Source organism: Herpailurus yagouaroundi, unplaced genomic scaffold (genome assembly GCF_014898765.1).
Source record: "Herpailurus yagouaroundi ecotype Mexico unplaced genomic scaffold, PumYag 29, whole genome shotgun sequence".
NCBI lineage: Eukaryota > Metazoa > Chordata > Mammalia > Carnivora > Felidae > Herpailurus > Herpailurus yagouaroundi.
In genome coordinates, this window is record NW_024412377.1 from 8,167,662 (window position 1) to 8,180,096 (window position 12,435).

At 44.2% G+C, this 12,435-nt stretch overlaps 1 protein-coding gene across 4 annotated transcripts in view; it reads right to left on the reverse strand.

Moving 5' to 3' along the window:
- Positions 1–12,435, reverse strand: part of CTNND2 (catenin delta 2) — a 408,918-nt gene that overhangs the window by 197,409 nt on the left and 199,074 nt on the right. The gene's annotated exons all lie outside the window — the stretch shown is intronic.

Here is a 12,435-nt window from a genome sequence, read left to right on the forward strand (position 1 = left end):
TGGAGGTGGTGGTGACAGTGAGGGGGCGGTGTGATGATGGCTGTAGAGTTGAAGGCAATAAAGTTGAAAAGGCAGAGTTGAAAGAGACAGTAAGTTGGCCTAGAATCCAAGCCGGGTTTGTACTGTTTGAGATGGAAAAGCTCTCTTTCATTGCCCTTCTTATCCTTGCAAGAGCGTCTGGTACTCTCTACAGAAGCGTTAACGTACTGCCCCCCAGGACATCTCCTACGTGCTCTCACTAGGAAAGGAGAGGCAGATGAACAGTCAGTGAAGAGGCAAGTCTGCCACTGTGGTAACCCCCTCTCTCTGGAAGCAGAAAGGCGGGGGACACAACAGTGGTTGCTAGCTGTCTGTCTGAATATGTTTGAGACCTAGATACTAGATATGCAGCTCAACAAACAAGAGGGAAACCGCAATAGAGTTTCCAACAACGTCTCCCAGGGAAAATTTACCAAACTCCATCTAACTACCATTGAGCATCATGGATACGAAAATAACTATGACACTGTTCCTGCCCTTGAGGAGCTTATGGGTTAATATTCGTAATAGAAGGAGTTGAAACTGAATATCTGTCACATGGCATGAAAGGAAAATCTCTCGTATCAACATGGAGGTGGGTGTATGATGAATACGCCTCAAAATGAAACATGGCACCAGCAAATGAAGGGAAACGCAAATGAGGAAGCCTAGAATATTTGAGATGAGAGAAGTCAGTAGAGCCTGGTAGAATTTTATCATTTTAAAAATCATACGTAACATTAGAAATGTAGAGTATATAAACTTTTGCCATTAAAATTAATTATACCGAGAGGAATCATATTTAAAAACTTTCACCTGGAAAAGAATATAATGATTATCAATCTGGTGTACAAGGGTGATAAATACAAAATATTGGAGATCATTTATGGATTTATGTATTTATTTATGTATTTATTTATGTATGTATATATGTATGTATGTATGTATGTATGTATTTATTTATTTATTATTTTAACAGTTTGTTTATTTTGAGAAACAGAGACAAAGTGTGTGTGCATGCATGCGCATGTGAGCGGAAGACAGGCAGTAGAGACAGGGAGATGGAGAATCTCAAGCAGGTTCTGCACTGATACTGCCTGATTTGGGGCTCGATCTCATGAACCGTGAGATCGTGACCTGAGCTGAAACCAAGAGTTAGACACTTAAGCTACTGAGCCACCCAGGCACCCCTGTTGATCTTATATTTAAATTTATCTATTAGAAAGACATATTTCTTTCAAAAGGAAAAACCTATGCTTTACTGGTCTCTGAGAACACACAACTACCATAGTTCATAGATCAAAAATTCTTATTTATAATTTTTCTCATGGAGACAGCATACATTTTATAATAATTTATTAATTATGGAGCTGGTATATTTGGTAATAAGCAACTTTTCAAGGCTTGAGTAGACTTTCTCAGTTTCACACGCCCACATTTTTTTTGGATATAAACATTTCAAGATAAATCACATAAATATTTATTTTTAGAGAGAAAAGCAGAGCACTGCACTATATTTCCTAAGATAAGGCTACCATTTTAAATATAAATTATGCCTTTAAACATATGTATTTACATACATAACACTGACAATCTATGATACCTCCAATTCTTTTCAAAAAGAGATTTTTTTGTAAGAGGAGACGTGGTTGTTTAAAACCACACTCTCACCTTTACTCCTAAAAGTAAACTTGAGGTCTAGGGACATTTCATCTAATTTACACCCTTTCATTAAAAGCTTAAACTATTCCTAGAATAATTAAGCCTGGATAATATCTAACTTCACACACACACACACACACACACACACACACACTTTATACACGAGACAACGTATTTTTACTCTAAACTGATTCTGTTTAAACAAAGTACAAGGGAGAATTTTTGGTTTGGGACCTATGATGTTAGTCTTTTAATGTTTCCTTCTCATCCCCACGTGTAGATAATGGCAATGACATGCTTCTCACTTGCTGGGAATCATGACTCTGCTCTTTGAGGAGAAAACTTAGAACGCTGACCTTCATGCAAGGAAGGCTGAGCCTGGGACACCAATTCTGTAACGAGCAAAGGAAGTCGGAAATATGGGCTCAAAATGGAACACATTTACTTGGAAGGTAGAATTCTAGGTTAATTGTTAAAGCATTCAGAGAAAAAGAGATAACTGTGATTGGTTGAGAACTCGCTTACAAATTTCACATACTGAAAGCAGAAATGATGCTTGTGCGCCCTCTGTATCGTAGGGTCTGCACCGCGGTGCCTGCAAGAAGGCGGGCTGACTCCTGAGGCACCAAGTGGTCCCTTGTCCGTCCCGAGAGCTCAGCTGAGCGAGACCCTCTTGGTCCCCCTTCTCTGTAGCAAACACGGAAACGGGAGTTGGCTCCTCGGGGAACCAAAGTGAGATGTGCACACGATGCGTACTGAGATGTGTACCGGTGTGAACTGGCCACTGCCATAAAGGATCCACGTGCAGCAGGATTGCCGGCTCGAATCCGAGCTGATACCTCTTGCTCACGGCTGAGTTCTGGCAGGACTGACCACTCCAGGCAGCCTGGAGGCCTGGGGCGGGCAGAGTCTGTCAGTAGGCGGGCCCGGGAGGACCTGGAGAAGAACTCAAGCTCTGTGCAGGTTGGGGACCGGGACGGGCCTGGGCAGGTGGGGTGAGCCAGGCAGCTACTGACAGGCAGGGCGGGGAAGCCTCCTAGGAGAGAACTGGTTTGAGTGGAGACCAGGCACCATGAGCAGAGTTCAGTGATGGCGAGTGAGGACTCGAGGACCAGAACGAGAGCCATTACTTGAACTTGTCCCCAGCCCAGAGACTAGGAAAGCACAGAGGGAAAGATGAAGGAGGCTGTTTTTGTAATGCCTGGGGCATGGGAAGCTCTGTTGAGGGATTCCAGAACTGGAAAGCCAAGGGCAGTGGGGCCATGCTTCTACGTCTGGGTCACACGCCGCCTCTTAGCTCTGGCCTCCTGGGGGCTCAGGGCAGATACCTGTGGGGCCACTTTGCCCAGGGAGCAGCAGGTGACACTGTGACAGCAGGCAGAGTGCTACACGCCACGCTCAGGGAGGAGCGGCAACCGGGGGGGGGGGGGACCGCAAAGCCCTGCGGAAGCCCCAAGGACGTTTGAGCCAGGCCTCGTGCAGGAAACAGATACACAAGGGAAGCTGGGGACCGGAGTCCTTCCAACGCGGGTCTGTGCCCGGCAGAGCGGTGGCCAGGCTGTGAGAGGGATGTAAATGTGTGACAAACACAGGGGCTACTTGCGTGACGTGGGTGTAAGCACACCAGCGTGTGTCAACGTGTGCACACGCTTGCACTGCACACGGATGCCCACACGTGTGTGTGCCAGCGCCACACCGGAGGACAGAGATGAATGGGAGACAGTTGGTATTTCAATAGATTTGCCTGCAACCTCTCTCTTCCCTCACCTGTGTCTAGGCAACTCGATTCTTCCACAGCCCACAACCCTCCAGACTCTGACTGCCGGCTACTGCCCTCACCTTACCACTGTTCAACTCTTACTGTTGGAGATCTTTCTCAAGGATTCGGGAGTATTTGTTTACAACAGGCACAGCAAAGGAAACTTGGGGACAGTTAGAGCGGAGATACAATGCCAAGAGAAGCTATGGGCTGGGGTCCTTGCAAATTTCATATGTCAGACGGACTTTCTGCAGCCTAATGATTTTTTAAAAAGTAATTTGCATAGATATAGCTGTTTCCATAGCAACCCAGATAGGGTTACATTTAGCAAAGCTACAGAGAGATGGTGAGAGGGCTCCCTGGAGGTAAAAGGACTTTTAATAAGACCCTGGTGTTTGGAGGTTCATCAGCTAACTGTAGAGAGCAATTTCTTTCCTTCCACTGACTGTGTGGCTAAGTTAATCAGACTTGCTTGCTTATGGGAGAGTTCCATCCTGGGGTCACATGATCGTTTCTTTCTTTTCAATCCCATTTTCATTAGATTCAAGTTATAAATACTTAGTTGTGCTCAATGTGAAGCTTATACATGACAATAAAATTTCACATCTGTGTTTGCACACTCCGATAGCTAAGTTAATAGCAAGGGCAGTTTTGCAGAAAATTATTAAATTGATAAACTGCTTGAAAATCCTAAATGACCCATGTTCATCTTATCATTGTAACTGTGTGTTAAATACAAATTCCTCTTTCCTGCTAATTTAACAAAACATTAGGGAGTCTACTGAAAGCGCCATGGAAGGTAAGTGACTTACCACTGTCCTGCCTATAAATGTTCTTCATGAAAGGTACATGTGATCGGGCATTCTAAGTGGTTACATGTATCAGAAAATGCCTCCAGGGTCAGAAGCAAAAAGGAAAGCCTCTACACTCGTTCTGTCTGAGAAAGATACCCCAAAGTTGAGGCTCCACTGCCAAAGAAAAGATAATGTATTTAGTTTTCTTCTCTCTCTTTGAACTCTCTTTTCTCTCATTGCTGTGAGCGAGCTTGGAACTCATACAAAATTAGACACCTGCTCCATCCAGACTAGGAAATCACTTAAAAAGATAGATGCATAAATCCTCAACAAAATATTAGCAAACTGAATCTAAGAATACATTATAAAAATCATTCACCATGACCAAGTGTGATTTATTCCAGGGACACAAGGGTGGGTCAATAATCACAAATCCATCAATGTGATACATCACATCAATAAGAGAAAGGACAAAAGCCACGTATCATCTCGATAGGGGCAGAAAACGCACTTGATAAAGTATGCTATCCATTCATGATAAAAACTCTCAATAAAGTAGGCCTAGAGAGAGCAAACCTCAGCATAATAAAGAACATGTATGAAAACCCCACATATAGGAACACCATACTCAATGGTGAAGAACTGAGAGCTTGTCCTTCAGGATCAGGAACAAGACAAGGGTGTTCACTCTCATCAGTTTTATTCTACAGAGTACTGGAAGTCCTAGCTGCAACAATCAAACAAGAAAAAGAGAAAAAAGGCTTCCAAGTTGGTAAAGAAGTAAACCTTTCACTATTTGCAGACTGCATGATACCATATATAGAAAACCCTAAAGACTCCACCAAAAAAACTACTCAGTAGAATGGATAAATGAATTCAGTAAGGTCCCAGGGCACAAAATCAATACACGGAAATCTGTTGCATTTCTATACGCTAATAATGAAGTAGCAGAAAGAGAACGGTAAGAAAATAATTATGTTTAGAGTTGCACCAAAAAGAATAAAATACCTGGAAGAAATGTAACCAAAGAGGTAGAAGGCCTGTACTCCAACAACTATAAAAAATTGAAGGTGACACAAACAAGTGGACAGATATTCCATGCTCCTGGACTGAAGAACCAATATTGTTAAAATGTCTACACTACCCTCAAGCAATCTACATATTTAATGTAATCCTTAGCAAAGTACCAATAGCAGTTTTCACAGAACTAGAACAAATAATCCTAAAAGTTGTATGAAACCACAAAAGATCCTGAATCGCAAGGCAATCTTAGGAAAGAAGAATGAAGCCAAAGGTATTGCAATACTAGATTTCAAGATATGCTACAAAGCTGTAGTGATCAAAGCAAAAAACTCCTAGAAGAAAACATAGGTAGTAATTTCTCGGACATCGGCCATAGAAACATTTTTCTAGATATGTCTCCTCAGGCAAAGGAAACATAAGCAAAAATAAACTATTGGGACTACACCAAATAATAAGATTTCACATAGCAATGGAAGCCATCAACAGAACAGCAAGGAAATTTACTGAATGGGAGAAGATATGTGCAATGACATATTCAATAAGAGGTTAATATCCAAAACATATAAAGAACTTATACAGCTCAACACCCAAAAAACAATCTGATTTTTTAAAATGTGCAGAAGACTTGAATAGACATTTTTCCCCAAGAAGATACACAAATGGCCGACCAGTAAAAAGATGCTCAACATCACTAATCATCAGGGAAATGCAAATCAAAACCACAATACTAGCTCAGACCTACCGAAATGGCTAGAATCAAAACTACAAGAAATAATTAGTGTTGGCAAGGATGTGGAGAAAAAGGGACCCTCACGTGGTATCTGTGGGAATGCAAGTTGGTGCGGCCACTATGGAAAACAGTACGGACGTTTCTTAAAAAGAATTAAAAACAGAATTACCACACAATCCAATAATTCCACTATTGGGTATTTACCCAAAGAATATAAAAAGATTCAAAAAGATTTATACACTTCTATGTTTACTGCATCATTATTTACAATATCCAAGATATGGAAGCAACCCAAGTGTCCATCCATGGGTGGATGGGTAAAGATGTGATATGTGTGTGTTTGTGTATGTGGGTGTGTAGGTGTGTGAGTGTGTACATACAACATACACAAAATGGAATATTACTTGGTCATAAAAAAGAATGAAACCTTGACATTTGCAACAACATGGATGGACCTAGATGGCGTAATGCTAAATGAAATAAGTCAGAGGGGTGCCTGGGTCGCTCAGTTGGTTGGGCGTCCGACTTTGGCTTGGGTCATGATCTCATGGTCTGTGAGTTGAAGTCCCACATCGGGCTCTGTGCTGATGGCTCAGAGCCTGGAGCCTGCTTTGGATTCTATGTCTCCCTCTCTCTCTGCCCCTCTCCTGCTCACGCTCTGTCTCTCTCTCTCTCTGTCTCTCAAAAATAAACATTGAAAAAAATTAAAAAAAAAAAAGAAACAAGTCAGAGAAAGACAAATACAAGATGATTTCCCTCGTATGCGGAATTTAAGAAAACAAAGAAAGAGACAAAACCCCAGGCTCTTAAATACAGAGAACTGATGGTTATCAGAGGGGAGGTGGGGGGGAGGGATGGATGAACTAGGAGACGGAGGTCAAAAGTACACTTATTCTGAGCAGCACTAAGTAAAGCTTAGAAATGTTGTACACTTGAAACTAATAGAACACTTCATGTTAATTATACATCAGTAAAAACTAACAAAACTAAAAAAAAATATGAAACGTCTGCTCCACCCGGACTATAAAATCACTTAACGGGCAAACAAAACTGAAACAAAACAAATACCACTACCGCTAATATCTAAGGCTTCTTCTTGTTAATAAAAGTGTTTTCGGACCGCTTTGGAATCCGTATTTCTCAGTCTTAGACTTCTGAGCATATTCCTGCCTCTCGCTAACTCTCGATAGAAAGAATTTTGAGTGAAGAGTAAAACATGGAAGACAATGTCTCCTCATCTGAAAACAAATCTTTTAACATAAAACGTGAGGAATGGAAGTAGCCTTCTTACTGCTGACACTTACAAACGTAAAATGTGGTCAAAGACGGGCTTCAGAAACTCTATTTGTGAACAGACCAGGTATGCCACTTGACAATGGAGTTGAGTTTATGAATGAAAATCCATTTTCTCAAAAAAACAAAAATCCAACATGCATGAAAGCTACACCGAGTGTAGAGCAAATGGCTCTTTTTCCTAATGTGTATCTTTAGTTTAAGTACTAAATGTGTTTGTTATGGGACGGCTTCATGTGAGGTGCTGAATACCGTTATGTCTGAGTTTCTACATTTCCAAAGTGTCTGCAAGAAATCTCCAAACTTTTCAGTCGGACAGCTGTCATTTGTACCCCAAATGAATTCTTGCTCACTATGGTGAATTAATACCGTGTGACCCCGGGAGCACTTCTAGTAATATTTGTGTGAGGCAAATCAAGTCACATAGGGAATTATTTTTTTAAACATTTTTCAGTGTGTATTCATTGATTTATTTAGTTTTGAGAGCCAGAGAGAGAGACAGGGCTCGAGTAGGGTACGGACAGAGTCAGGGAGACAGAATCCGAAGCAGGCTCCAGGCTCTGAGCGGTCAGCACAGAGCCCAATGCAGGGCTTGAACCCACAAACCGCGACATCATGACCCGAGCTCAAGTTGGAGGCTTCACTGGCTGAGCCACCCAGGCGTCTCAGGTTATGTAAGAAGTATAAAGCGGGACACCCACGACTGCTTCCTCCCCTTCCCCAGAAGAGGCGCCTGGCTTCTTGGAGGGTGTTAGATTAAAAGGCAAATATGCGTGGAGACAGAAGACCAGAACTGTCTGAAGCAGGCAGCATTCAAGGAAGGTAGCCACAGCAGATATGCAGATGGCACCTACCCTCTATGGGGTGGCATGTGGGATGCCCCCACATGCACAGGAGTGACACAATTGAATTTATTCTTAGGAAAGGAGGAGCCCTTCTGTAAGCACAGGGTGTGTTTTCTGCTCTTGCTCTCATTATCTGAAAACCAAACTCCCGTCCACCTTTCAAACCCACGACAAACATTAATTTCTTCATTAAGCCTTTCCTGATCCCCTAGATTGAGAATTCCCTTTCCTCCCTGAAGCTTTTCCAGCTTTTCTCAGTGCTTACTCTGTAGAACAGTTATCCACGTGGATGTACCCTCTCTCACACTTGATCGACAACTCCTTGGGGCTCGGCCATAACCTGGCACACGCAGGAAAGAAAGGTGGACAGGAAGGCCAGCTGCCGAGGACAACTTCCCTATTTCTCTGGGATTACAAGTCTCCATGGTGCAGGTCCCTGAGTTAGGAAATCATTCCAAAGAGCTTCTTCTTCGGGGCTGTCCCTCGGGAGGGTGCCGCGGTGATGGCACACAGCTTCCGTGAAGGCAAATACGCCACCGATCCTGACGGGCAGCCCACCGGGAGAGTGAGTCACTACGGGAACATGGTTGAGCGCATGCAGACGAAACGGTGGCTCCTTCCCTGCCAGGTGGAGTCTCATCCTCCGAGGGACAACCAGGAAGGAGGCTGATTTTGCACATTTCATTGGGAATAACAAATAAAAACATCTGTTGAAAAGGAAACCAGGTGTTGGGCAGGAGATGTGCACATTCTTTAATTCTCCCCTTTCCCCCAGGATCCGGTGGGGATTTCGACGTTGTGTTCATTAACACTAGTTAATGTAATTTTTGTGATAATTGTAGAGCAAATAGAGCAAACTCTCAAATATAATTAGGGAAAAGTGTTTCTAATTAACTTGTAACTCGTGAGTCGCTAAGTAGAGCCACAAATCAGTTATGCATTGTCACACCGAACAAGTAAAATACACTGTACATTTCCATCCGGGCAAATAAACAAAACAAAACGAAACGCCCTTGGCAATCCTTTCCCGTGAACCTTTACAACGTCTCAGCATTGCTCTGGAACGTAATTGTAGGTAAGCACAGGTGTGTTTCATACCATCGGCACCGGCGATCCTAGGGGTGAGCAATGAAGGCAACCTCACGCAGTCTGGGGACATCCAACATTTACCTCGAGAGCGTGCCGAACGGTGCGCTCGGATGGGTGTGCAGAGGTTCTAACGAAACCCTCACGGGTTCTGTAGGGAAACGGAGACCGTGGGAGTTGCAAGCCCCGTCCCGGTCAACAGCACCCTCGGTGACAGCTGCTTCCCTACGGCTGGCTGTCAGTTAGGGGAACGACTGTCACAGGGGACCGCTGCTGCCTTTGTTAGAAGTGCCCTCACTTTCTTCTCTCTCACGTGAGCAGGCACGCTGAAATAAGAGGTAACTTCAAATTCATTCTAATTTGCAGAAACGAGAAACGAGCCGAACATTTTCTTTGGAAAATGGAGTTATGACTCCTTGCAACAGATTGTTCTGGCATCTCTCAAGACATCCCTGTGCCTCCCACGCCCCCGTCCCTCTGCTGCTCGCTGTGGTAACTGCTGGCCTGGAGAGAGCAGAAAGTGATGTTCCTCAAACGTGCACGGTCATGACAACTGCCAGAGGGTCTTGTGAAAATACGGATTCCCAGGCTATTACCGTAGAGATCTGGGGCCCAGAAATCTCCATTTGATTGGGGGAATTGGGAGATCGTTGGTAGAGTATAAAGAGAACAGGCTTCGGGAACAGAGGGTTAGGGAATGTATTGCGTGCCAGCTGGGACACTGAGCAAGCTCCTTTAAGCCCGTCCTCTGGGGACCTCTGGGCATATTCAAGGCACCCAGCATGATGACTGGTAAGTGGCAGGTGTTCAGGAATGTTTATTGTGTCTTGAAACATAAGAATGCAAAGAATACCGTGCTTTTCAGGTTAGGCACATCGGGGAGCAATGAGAATGTAAAACACAGGAAATAACGTAACGTATCAGCTCCGGAAACACCTACCAGTATCCTCCTCTGTGGCATATGTAATAAAGAAGGGTTCTAATACTGATTTCTACAGTCGACAAGTCTATATTTTACCATAACATAAACTAGAACTCCTTAACAAACACTTTCTATCAAAATGTCTTGCTCACTGGAACACTTCCATCTAAGCTAACATACACCATCATTTGGAGCTTTTCATTTCTTGAAGCGAAGCTTCATTCTAAGTAATAGATTTCCATTACTTTCTAATCTCCTTAGCCTGCTCCATTTTTCATCATAGCGCTTCTTGAAATGACAGGTTTATTGTCTGTCTTGTCCACCACAACGCAAGCCCTCTGAGAGCAGGGCTCTGAATTTTAAGTCTGCAACATTCCACAACAGTTCTGTTAATGGATATTAAAATCACACTCAAAGTTTTGATATATTCTACTTCTTTACATGTAAATGAACGGAAACCCAAGACCCCCTCCAGCTATGCCTTTTATTTCTGCCTTCCTCCACCTAGCTCCCTGAACACAAGCATCGCCATCTTGGCCATTAGGAAGAGGGCCATGCCCCAGGGATGGCCTATGGCTAGAAGGTACCTGGGTATTCACCAAACACCTGTATCCAGAGGACCTACGCCTCACTGCCACCCAGCACATGCTCAACAAACATGTGTCTAACGAATGAATGAATTAGACTCACAGCCTACAGACTGGCTTCAATCTCTGGAATTAAGAATGGGGTGAGCAGGAAGGTAATGGTGTGAATTTTCCAACTTGGTTAGACGTGGCCTGGCTGGGGAGGCAATTAGGAATCAGAACTAGTGCTGTGTGGAGGGTTGTAAGTTTTGCTGTGCGCATTTGGTTATAATCGGGCTATCTGCTATAGAGAGATAACCCTGATATGGTGAAAATGACAATTTAGAGGAGGCAAGAGCAGACATCTCTCTAAAGAATGTGTGAGCTATGTAGCGGATTAGGAAATGAGTTGGGGGCAAGTGGCAGACCAACCACAAACACCTGTCTCTTCTTCCCTTCGATGGAGCGCTGCAGAATTCTTCAGGCCTGCTGTTTCCTTCCTGTGGATGGAGCACGATTACTGGAGCACAGACCCTCACTCACTCTTCCCCTGGCAGGAGGAGGGACTTGTCCAAACAATGCATCGGTTGACTCAGCTCTGTCTGTCCTTCTTCCTCCTGGGAATGAGTGGCCAGAGGAAACTCTGGTTCCTCTAGTCTCCGCAGGATATGTCCCGGGGGGCTGTCAGAGGAACAGGAAGGCTTCCCTGACCCAACTGCTGCCTGTGCAATAGTGGATACGTCTGCCTAATTCCGGGCTTCATTATTAGCAAACCCGCTTGGTAAACAGGCCTAGAACCTGGCTTCCAATCTGACTTCTAAGAGTAATGATTTGATAATGTGGCTTCCTTCTTCATTTTGTTCAGAACTTGGTGTGGAAAAGAGGGTAAAAGCAAGTGTAGTACAGGGTTCTATAAACTATGGCCTGAGGGCTAGCTATTTGCCTTTATACATAAAGTTTTATTGAAACACAGCTACATCCAATTTTTTATGTACTGTCTATAGCTGTTTTCACCCAACATAGGTAGAATTGAGTAGTCGTAACAGGGACGTTATAGCCGTCGAGCTAAAATAGTTATCATCTGGCCTTTTACAGATAAGGTTTGCCAATTCCTGTTCTGGAATCTAGAGGAATGCTAGAAAGGCATGCTGCTGCCAGAGCCATGCTTTCATGTTTGAAAGCAAAGGAAAAGTAAAGGAAGGCAGGACTCAATTCTAGCCAACACTGCTGTCCCTAACACGCTAAAAAGAGAGTCCAAATGCAGAAGCAAGTTCAACAGATGGAAACTTAACTGAACCTTCCTGGAAATTGCAGCAGAGGAGGAGAGGCATCCAGTGACAGCAGCCGAAAGACGTGACGGCAGGCCTGGATCCCGGGGCCTGGAACAGGGACAAGAGGGCACACAGCGGAGGTGCCCCCGGATGCCCGAGTTTCTGTTGAGGGAGACTCTGCAGGCTTTGTAGGGATAGACAATGTCAGGGTTCCACAGGGCAGCTCGGGGAAATAGCCCTGGTGGCAGAGGACTGACATGTGGCAGCGGAGGTGTGCCACACAGCGATCACACTCTGTGTGGCACTGCACAGCCAAGAAACCCAACCTCCAAAGAGGAAATTAAAAATCGAAGGTGTCAAATCTGCAGGAAGGGAATGAAGTCACTTCAGTAAGACCCGGTGTGGCGTGGGGTGGCGGCGGGGGGCGAGAGGGGGCGGCTGTGCTGTGTCAGCCTAGCTGAGCTGG